The sequence below is a fragment of the Abramis brama genome, assembly GCF_963993115.1.
Source record: "Abramis brama genome assembly, chromosome: 12".
NCBI classification, from domain to species: domain Eukaryota; kingdom Metazoa; phylum Chordata; class Actinopteri; order Cypriniformes; family Leuciscidae; genus Abramis; species Abramis brama.
Window position 1 is genome coordinate 13,176,606 of NC_139974.1, and position 8,178 is coordinate 13,184,783.

Genomic DNA, 8,178 nt, shown 5'->3' on the forward strand with positions numbered 1-8,178 from the left:
TGAGATCATTCGACTTTTTAAGATGTTCAAGAAAAAGAAAAGATCTGTCTCTGTTTACCACCTGAAATATGTTTCTTGACAGTAAGAGCTTCTTGTTCTCAGAAAGGACATTTACATTGAAGACACTTTGCATATGAGCTGCACGCTTCAGTGCACTGGACGTCTTTATATGTGAGTTTATGGTTTTATGACTGACAGCTCTTCTTCATGATAACAGATCCAAAAGCAAACATGACTTTAATAGCCGTCATTATTTGGACACTCACAACCTGCATATGGAGTAAGTATGTAGAAATTAATATAATTAGATTCAGGCCTAAAGCCAGAAATGAAGAAATCAACAAGTCCACAGATGCTCAGATCAAGATTTAGACTTCATTTTATGCATTTTATTCTCTCTCTTCAGGTTCTGTGGGACAAACTCTGACTCAATCTGAAGCTCAAACAGTGCAGACTGATCAGACTGTCTCTATTCTCTGTAATCATAAACCAGCAGTAAACTGTGCTAAACCAAAGACCACCCTGTATTGCATGTCCTGGTACCATCAGATTCCTGGAGAAGTTCCTAAACTCCTGATCTATTACACATCAGAGAGAGCTTCAGGTGTTTCTTCTAGATTCAGCGGCAGTGAAAGTGGAGACCACATGGATTTTACTCTGACTATCAGTGGAGTCCAGCCTGAAGATTCAGGAGTTTATTACTGTCAGAGTAAATACAGTAGGACAGAAGACTTTAAAAACACAGACTGGGCGTTCACACAGTGTAAAAGCATCATACAAAAACCTCCTTGGCTGAGACTTCTGCAGATGTTGAAGTTGAAGATCATTATTCACCTCACTGACTTTACACTCAAACACTCAGAGACACAGACGGTTTATGAACTGTTGATGTTCATAGTCACACACTCATCAACACATTCTACATATTTTATATAAAAAAACCATCAGAATGTCTCAAACATGAATTACATATGAATTACAAATTATAATAACAATAAAATAGATTAATATGAAAGAAAGCTCACTGTGATCAACACATATGAAAATTAAGATTTTACATCAGTCCCTCATACCACCATATTTCACTATAATAACATTATTAGTGGATACTGGGAAACTGTTAATATATCTTTTTTATGTATCTTATATATTCCAGCCTCTTAGTTAAAACTCATATTCTTATAATCATTTTACAGACCTGTTTAGAGGATCAGAGATCTTTTACACCTTAAGCAAGGTAAAAATAAATAAATAAATATCAAGCTGTCTGCAGTTCAACTGAATCTCTATTTGCTTTATTCCAAAACAATGCATCCAGACATGCTTTAACTATCTCTAAGACGAGTCCACTTAGTTTTTTTTTTTTTTAATGTTTGTGATTCTTCATGTAATCAATCAACTGGGGAAGTATGATGAAATCTATTAGTTCTTTATTTATTTTTTTACCCTATTCATCTCTTGTGCATTGCCTTCATTTTTTCATTCATCCTGTTTAAATGCATAAATCTTGACAGTCAGAATTCAGACCCTTTTTCCTATTTCATGTAAAATTAGTATAAAAGATTTCTCAAATACCTTAGTTTAGAGTTTTTTTTAATAAATACATTTTTACATCAGCTCATGCTTCAGTGCTCTGAAGGGTTTACAGTCCTGTGAACGGCTTTAACATACAAGATCCTCTTCATTTGGGCATTTTACTTCACACACACATATACATAGGCCTATACATATATATTATTATTTATTTATTTTTCTCATGCATTATGTGATTTGAATTTGAGTTTTCTTTGTCTCACAGGCTCTTCGGGACAGGTCGTTGTGACTCAACCTGAGTTTAACTCAGTTCAGCTTGGTCAAACAGTCTCTATTGATTGTAAGGTCAACACTGTAGTTTATAGGCATCCAACTGGATCAATATCCAAAGATTACTACATCTTGTATACATTCAGAAGCCAGAGGAACCCCCTAAACTCATTACACAACAATGAAACCCTCAAGTGCTCCATCTAGAATGAGCGGTGGAGGCAGTTTTCACTCTGGAGGAAACGGTCTTGATTTCACTCTGACCATCAGTGATGTCCAGCTTGAAGATGCTGGTAAGTATCCGTAAGATAAGTGACGAATGGGTGTTCATGAGAGAAGAGAGGCGATGTCATTGCAAGAGGGAGGGAAGTTATTTTGATTAAACATGATTTTTTTTTTTTTTATTATTTTTTGTTAAATGATGTTAAATACTGCAATAGTCCATACATTTTTATTTCATGTTGACTTTAAGAGAGGTTCATGTCCTCAGAAAAAAAAAAAATATATATATATCATTATTGTAAGATAATTGTGAGATAATTATTTCGCTGTTGGAAAACACTGGACCGACTGTACAGCATGTAGAACTCAGTAGACAACCTTTGCATATAAATAGTTAATGTAGCCTAAAGTTTTGTTAGTTACAAGATTCTAAAGCCTTTAAAAAGATTGGGCTCGTCCGGGATTTGAACCCGGGACCTCTCGCACCCTAAGCGAGAATCATACCCCTAGACCAACGAGCCTTGAAAATATGGAAGTATGACACGTTCATACAGGAGATCCAGGCCCATTTTTGCCAACGTGGATGTGGGATGCTTGTTCTGTTGGATTTCTGGTGACATCAGTGTCTAATGGCGACATCTAGTGGTGGACAAGCAGATGTAAAGCTCTTCAGTGGACGTGTCTTTTATTCAAAATAGATGCTGTAGTCATATTACATTTTTTAATTTTGATTCGTTTTTAAAAGAGGCTGTTCGGTATAGAAGTAAAAAGTACCTTTAGTGCCTACAACACAACTGAATACAATTAATTGTACTTAATTTTAACTGAGTGTTGGATAGATCAATATAGGCCAATATGGCAACGGTGTGAATTTGAAATGTTTTCTTGTAAGATGTGTTTCAATTTTTTTTACAATTCACCCCACAGTCCGGGTCAGTTGTAACATACCCTGGGGTGAGATAAAATTATGATATCCACCGGGGTGTGATGTAACTTTATGTAACAACGAAGCCCAGCCTAAAATTATACTTTTTTTTTTTTTTTTTTTCCCAGAAAGCTTATTTCATTTTGATAATATTTGTTCTATTTTTATTTTATTTTTTTGATTTACCTTTAAATTACTAGATTTGATCAATTAATAATAAATAAATAGTAATTCAAGCACATTCCTCACGTTCTTTCAAGTTAAATTCAAAATAACTCACAAATTCACTCATAACCCTTTGAATTCAGCTCAAATATCTTACATTGGGAGTCTTTGCCGACCTCTTGAATAATATAACAATATTTCATGACTCTTGCCACTAGATGGTCTTATAGCTCTATATATGAACAGCAAATGAGCTGTTTTTGCTGGATCCTGAAGTCAGTTTCTCTCCAGAGTGCATTATGTAGACATTATAAAATAATCTTTGGTAAAGTTTTAGTATTTTTAGTTTGAATTTTGAGCATTTTTAGGTTTTTCTACTGAATCATTCCTCACATTCCATTAATTCCTAAGGGGGTTAAATTGATCCGCGAGGGAAGGATTTGTTACTTTTTTAAATTTCAACCACAAAACTCTTCGAATCCATTACTTTTTGTGTGTGTGTGTGTGTGTGTGTGTGTGTGTGTGTGTGTGTGTGTGTGTGTGTGTGTGTGACCCCTCTGAGGAACACTCAATTTTTAAAATGTTTTTTAAAAATGAGTTTCGGGTCAAGTCTTTCACTTCCTTTTTCAGATTCAGAGTTAATCAAGCAGATCTGAAGAGCAACAGCCCGTAAAAAAAACACATTTTACTGAATCATATTATTCAGATTTTAGTCTAAACTGGAGTAATGTGTATTTGACGGGAGTCTGTTGAGTGGAGAGTGTTTTGCATGTTTACACTCACAAAACTCCTCATGATCAGTGTGTGTTCAGTCCCGCCAGAGTCACTGACACACCAAACAATAATGGCTCTTCTAATTCTGGCTACACTGACTCTGCTTGCTAAAGGTTACATTTTTGTTCCTTAATTAGTAGAGTTTGGTATTCATTTTGTAAAGCTTTGGTTCTCTTGTGCTTTGTTTTCATTTTTAAATACAAATGTTTTCATAAAGGACATAAATAACTCATTATTTGTATTTAAATATAACAACACATCTTTCTTTTATCTCTCTCTCAGTGTCTCATCAAGAGGTCCAGACTCCTGAGTCTCTGTGTGTTACAGCAGGAGATTCAGTCTCTATAAGCTGCACTGGGACCAGTGGAGTTGGTGATTACATGAGCTGGTATCTGCAGAAACCTGGAGAAGCTCCTAAACTCCTGATCTATGAAGCAAGTGAACTTGAATCTGGAGTCCCAGATCGGTTCAGTGGAAGTGGATATGAACCTGATTTTACACTGAACATACGTGGAGTCCAGCCTGAGGATGCAGGAGATTATTACTGTATGGGGTATTACAGTGGTGGAGTGTGCACACAGTGAAACAACATCGTACAAAAACCTCTCTCAGTCAGACGCTACAGAGAACATGAGAATCATTTCAGACTAGTTGCCTTGTACAACAGCTGAGCAACAGTTAAAGTTTAAAAAAAGATTTTCTTATATACTCAACATTTTTTTCACTTTATTTTGTTCCTTTATTATGGTGTTTTATTCTGGATCAGTATTCATACAGCGAAACGGCATTGTACAGAAACTTCCCTCAGTCAGACGGCACAGTGAATTTACTCACGCACTAAATAAACTCATTTACATTAAATGATCATTTTTCAGTGTGAACAGAATAGGTTATCAATCTACACATTCTGTCTATGACTCTGAGATAAAGTTAAGGCAAGACACATGCAAAAACATTTATTGCACATTTATTTGTGTCTGTAGATTATTCATATCTTTAAAAGCCAAAGTGATTTTATCTCATGCTGAGCCAGAAAATCTTCACTTCAGTAAAGAACTTACTGCCTGATTTTCATTTTATTCCTAAAGATATGGTGTGTTTTCCTTTCTGGCTGTTGATTTTTAAAATGATAAAAATAGATTTCTAAAATCCCCTCCATACAAACTCTTGACTCTAATATGTCAACAAAATCTGACACACAAACTTTTGAAGCTGCTTTATCCAGTGTTCAGATTTCTGTTCTGTTGCAATAAATGCAAATTAGTGCATATTTATTAGAAAATGCCTCATTTGTATATTTTAACATATAATTTCAGAAAACTAGTTAACAATGTTTGTGATTCTTCATGTATGATGAAATCTATTAGTTCTTTATTATTTTATTACTCTTGTGCCTTGCCTTAATTTTTTTATTACATTATTTATTTATCACAGTTTTTTTCAGTTGCTAACAAGCGTTTGTCCAACCAGTTGTCACATTTTCAAAACTCTAAACACAATTAGCACAGCATCGGTCTTTTGTGGCCATACCATTCACACATTTCTTGTCGTTTTCACACAATATGCAGTCAGTGAACACATTTCCATAATGCTTACATTTTCTTAACAGACAAGCTATACCTCCCAACAAAATTATGGATTGTTTTTGTTGTATTTACAAATGTTAACACACAACATCCCACAATAGCAAAAACAATATTCCAAACCTTAGATACAGTATAAAAACCTCTGCTTCTGCAATGATATCAGTTCAAAAACAATATATCAGTGAGAGAGTCAAGGAGTTACAACGACAATATGTCCAGGTTTAGTGTACTGTATATTCAATTCAGTGTCCAGTTCTATAAGCTTTGCACTTTGCAAGTAGGTAACCTACACAGTAATAGGTTACAGTACAGTATGGTATACAGTAATGACATGATTTACATAAACTTTGTTTTGAGAGTTATGGAATTGGAGGCCAACCAGGCCCCTCATGAACCGGTTGCTGTTGTTTTTTTGTTCAGAATGCTCTTGTGTGTTTCATGGATATTTTGTTCACTGTAAGCAATACTGTAAAACTTTTTCTGTTCTATCAAACCATGTTTCTACTGTACCTCCTGTAGTAAACAGTAAAGGAATAAAAACTGATTTGCTTTTTACTGGAATGTTTTTGAATGTGAACAGTACTGTACATGCGGACATACAGTTCCCAACCAAGAAATTTAGTGTAAAACGGTGGATTGCATGTTTTGCATGCAAATACCTGTAAAACTGAAACATAAAAGTCTATGCAGTTTTTGTAATGTCAACAATAGCCAGTATTTTGAAACCTGGTGTACTTTGATTGACTGCATGTACCTTGTGAAGTGAAAACAAGTGTTATTCTTTGACAGAATAATTTCATTTTGAGTCATATTTCCAGTGTTTTGGTAAAGTTAGTGTGTGCAGATAAACGTGTTCTATTTTGAAATGAAGAGTTAGTATATATTTAACAAAATGTGTTTTTGAGAAGAAAATTATCCATTTGGCCAATTGTGTTTTGTAGGTTTGAGTCTGTGTTAAGAGTTTAGAAAAAGTATCTGAAGTATGGGTAAGCGCTTGTTAGCGATTGAAAAAAAAACTGTAAATGCATAAATCTTGAGAGTCAGAATTCAGACCCTTTTTCCTATTTCATGTAAAATTAAAATAAAGGATTTCTCAAATACCTTAGTTTAGAGTTTTTTTAATATATACATTTTTATAAATTAAATGGCTAAAATATTTTATTTCATTAGATATACGATTAAGATGCCATATTCTCATAAATATCTCTTTTACTGTAATCAATATTTTTGTATTAAAATATTATTTTAATATCCATGTTCATCACAGTAATCGCAATGGACATCCCCCCAAAAAAATCAATAAAAAGTGGGATTTCATATTGTAGGTTGTTTTATAATACAGCAAGAAAGTCAACACCATATTTGAGTCAAAATGCTTTTATTTGGCAGCAATAAAACAACAAAGCATTGCTGTTACAACAGCTGAGAATATCTGAACATTATACTAACAGAACGAAAGATTCATTGTTGAGCATTGACTGATTTAGGACAGTCCTATGTAAGTTTGTGTGTGTGTGTGTGTGTGTGTGTGTGTGTGTGTGCGTGTGTGTGTGTGTTGTGTGTGTGTGTGTGTGTGAATGAATGAATGCATGCTATCTACGTCTTTGATGTGTGTGTGTGTTTCACTGGTCAGCATCACACTGCTGTGTGTTCAGGCTCTCGGTCACTGCTTTCTGGATGTGTGTGTGGCGTCACAGCTGATGGTTGTTGCTCTGCTCCACTCACTCTCAGTGAGACTCAGGCTGCTGCTCCAGCTGTACAGTCCATCCTTCTGCAGAACACTGGGACTCAGATTCACAGCAGAGCTCCTGCTACTGCCATCCACCTTCCAGCTCAGCTTCCAGTCAGAGGGGAATCCCTTACTGCCCAAACACAGCACTGTAGCCTTACCCTGCTGCAGCTCACCTCTGGAGGGGGGCAGGACCGTGAGGGTGGGAGGAGTGGCAGCTAGAGAGAGAGAGAGAGAGAGAGGGAGAGAGGGAGAGAGAGAGAGAGAGAGAGAGGGGAGAGAGAGAGAGAGAGAGAGAGAGAGGGAGAGAGAGAGAGAGAGAGAGAGAGAGAGAGAGGGAGGAGAGGGAGAGAGAGAGAGAGAGAGGAGAGAGTGAGAGAGGGGGGGAGAGAGGGGGAGAGAGAGAGAGAGAGAGGGGGGGGGGGGGGAGAGAGAGAGAGAGAGAGAGAGAGTGATGAGAGAGAGAGGGAGAGAGAGGGAGAGAGAGAGAGAGAGGGGGGGGGGGGGGGGGGGGGGGGGGGGGGGAGAGAGAGGGAGGAGAGAGAGGGAGAGAGAGAGAGAGAGAGAGTTTCATTCTTCTTTACAAACAGCTCTATCAGTCTTTCACTTCCCTTTAAGAGATTCAGAGTTAATCAAGCAGATCTGAAGAGCAACAGCCTGTAAAAACACATTTTACTGAATCATATTATTCTGATTTTAGTCTAATCTGGAGTAATAACATTAATATATTCAGTACTTATAAATATATATATAAAAAAAAACATAACATATCAGACTAAAATGTATATTACATTTTTATCTATTCTGATTTAAAAATATATTCAGAGTTTATTAAGAAAATAATTTTGTATTTTATGCAGCACGAAAATGAAGATGATTTACTTTGTTTTAACATAAGAAAATATCAAGAGTAAAATATTACATTTGTGAAAAACACCAATAATGTATTTAAAATACATTTATTTCATATTAAG

At 35.8% G+C, this 8,178-nt stretch overlaps 1 gene segment (V, D, J or C); it reads left to right on the plus strand.

Annotated features, from left to right (window-relative positions):
- Positions 1–1,760: 1,760 nt before the first annotated feature.
- Positions 1,761–6,030, plus strand: LOC311094167 (immunoglobulin kappa variable 1-27-like). The segment is given in 2 exons: positions 1,761–2,096; positions 4,172–6,030.
- Positions 6,031–8,178: the final 2,148 nt, after the last annotated feature.